Genomic DNA, 2,659 nt, shown 5'->3' on the forward strand with positions numbered 1-2,659 from the left:
TATATATATATATATATATATTATTTTTTATTTTTGGTGCTCATTCCCCTAATTCAACAATATTAAGCGCTCAGTTATATAATTTGGGCCCAAGTTTACCAGTCATAATAAGAGCAAATCTGCGAGAAAAGCAAATTGGCCACCATTTTCAGCAAATGCCACCATAGGATCCATCATCATCTTGTGGAATTTTGAGCTCACATCACTTGAATATAGCTATTAGTAATTGTAATTAAAAGAAAAAAACACAGGGTAAAGCATTTTAAGTGCACGCTGCAAATTGGACATTTAAATAATAAAATCTAATCAGCATATATTTACCAAGCATGAGAAAATTATAAACAATTTGGGGCATGTTATTGTAAAGCACTTGAATTAGGTAAACTGAGATTCTACACTTTATCTCTAACCAATGTAATGTGTATTTGAACATTACTGAAAGGTGTTGTTTCACACACCCTAGCACTCCATCAGCTCACCTACACTCCTGTTGCCAACATGTCAGCCACATCAAGGTGCTCACTGTTATGATAATCCCTCAATTTCCTACGTAAATTGACTTCATTGGAAACAACCTTTTCGATTAAGAAATCCCCACAAACTCTATAAACATCGTGATTTTGACAAACCGGAATTCGTAGATTTTTAGAGAATCGAAAGAGATACTTCGCGATGAAGGAGCATGTCCCAGAGAATGAGACGAAAAGAGAAAAAAAAGAAAAAAAAGGTTAACAAGTTGCAGTACAAGAGATGAGATTTGAAATTTTTTTCAATTCATTCAAATTTATTGGGATTTTAAATTTTTATATGCAGTTTATTAGAAAATCATCTTTAGATTGGCATATGAATTATAAGGATTAGGTTTTCGTTGGATACATATAGATTTGAATAACAAATTTGATCTTATCAACCAGTCCCATTTTTGTAATTAAATTTTCAAATTTAGGGGAAATTGATCACTGCTTAATGAATTAGCTCAAAAATATTTACTTGTCAAATGTTAAACATACACAATCACGATAAAATAGTAGGATTGGAGAGATCTTTGCCTTGCCAAATCACAAACCTTTTAGCTGATGGCATGCAAATTGTAAGTGTTCTTATGGTTTGATATACAAGCAAAAAATTGAACAAAGAGTTGTTTTTTTAAGTAGAAGGTGGAAGTTCATATATAGCACTTGGCGCATTGGATTTATTGAGATCGTATTTCAAGTAAATTTCAAATAATCTCATCCAACATAATGTAAATAAAATAAGTTTGATGGGCAAATGTGACGAGAAAAAAGAGGGAATGAGGTGGTGTGCTACTGAGTAATAGAAAGAGTAAAGGGGCATTTACATAAATATCACCAATTCATATGCTTTTACAAATCTAATAGCTAAACTTTGATTTTACATTCGTACCACCCAAATATTTCATATCAGATCAAAAGTACCACTATTTAAGTTTTAAAAAGTGAAAAAGACTTGAGTGGTGTGTACATATATCTTCCAAGAATATATAGAATTAGAAAAAGAGAACATGGTATGGGGCATACGAATGCACTGAAACCAAAACTCTGAACAAACCAATTGATAAAACATAAAGATAAGCAAAGGCTATAAAATGTACATTCAGGTTAAAAATATTCATTAATTCTCCTGATTAGAAAAACGAAACCTGCTTGTCTGGAGCAGAAAATTCCTCATAGCTGCCATAATAATTGGGATTCAGCATCCATGTTGGTTCGAAAGGTTCTAGTGCAAGGAAATGGCCATCATGGTGTGCCTTATATGCATATTCTGAACTGTGAAACTTGCCTTCATCGCCCGTTTCATCAAATGAAGTTGGCTATGGGAAAAGAAAAATAAGATTATACAAAAAGCAGCAACATTTAGTCATATTCAAATTTATAGCACAACAATGTAACAACAATATGTTGATCAACGAAGCCATTATCATCAAACATTACTCACCCATGCAGAACTAGGAGAATATGATTCTCTGTCAACCTCATAATAGTCTGATATCTGAAACAATGAAAAATAGATGCTAATAAGCCTATTAAGTCGCAATACATTATCATGGGAAAAGAGATGCAAAACGATTAAATAAATAAATTTCAGCCTTGAGTATCTCTGAAGAAGTATAAAAGTTCAATAGCTCAGTTTAACTATAAAAAACCAGTTTTACTTAATGTTGTCTTAACATACAATAAATCAGAATGAAATCTAATGACCAGCCTTAAGGACAGACATTTGGACAAACTCAATAGGGAAGTTAGACTAATAAAAAACTGAAAAAGAAAATAGTAACATGGTACCTATTCAAGCTGAGAATTGGCAACTGAGCAAAATTTTAATATATACTTCCAAACTAAGTCGAGTCTACATAATCTATCTGGCAAAAAAAGGCAGGGTGGTGGGGGCGCATTTGCATACATATGACATAACTCTTATGGATTTACATATCTGACATCTACTTTGATTTTTACAATTCTAACACTCAAAAAGCTTTTTTATCAAGTAAAAAATACCACGATCATTAACTTTTTAAAATTGAAATACAAATTTTGAGGCATATGTAAAGTGTTATTGCTAAAAATATTAAATTTTAGATGTTAGATACGTCGATACTCAAGAAATGTGTGGCATGCATGTAAATCTTCCAAAAAAAAAA

The 2,659-nt window shown here is 31.8% G+C and overlaps 1 long non-coding RNA gene across 1 annotated transcript; it reads right to left on the reverse strand.

Annotated features, from left to right (window-relative positions):
- Window positions 1-40: 40 nt before the first annotated feature.
- Window positions 41-2,010, reverse strand: LOC110038140. The gene is made up of 3 exons (XR_002295399.1): window positions 1,957-2,010; window positions 1,661-1,831; window positions 41-216 (listed from the first exon to the last, which is right to left on the reverse strand). It is a non-coding gene; the product is annotated as an uncharacterized LOC110038140 (long non-coding RNA).
- Window positions 2,011-2,659: the final 649 nt, after the last annotated feature.

The sequence above is a fragment of the Phalaenopsis equestris genome, unplaced genomic scaffold, assembly GCF_001263595.1.
Source record: "Phalaenopsis equestris unplaced genomic scaffold, ASM126359v1 Scaffold231571, whole genome shotgun sequence".
Classification (NCBI taxonomy): Eukaryota; Viridiplantae; Streptophyta; class Magnoliopsida; order Asparagales; family Orchidaceae; genus Phalaenopsis; species Phalaenopsis equestris.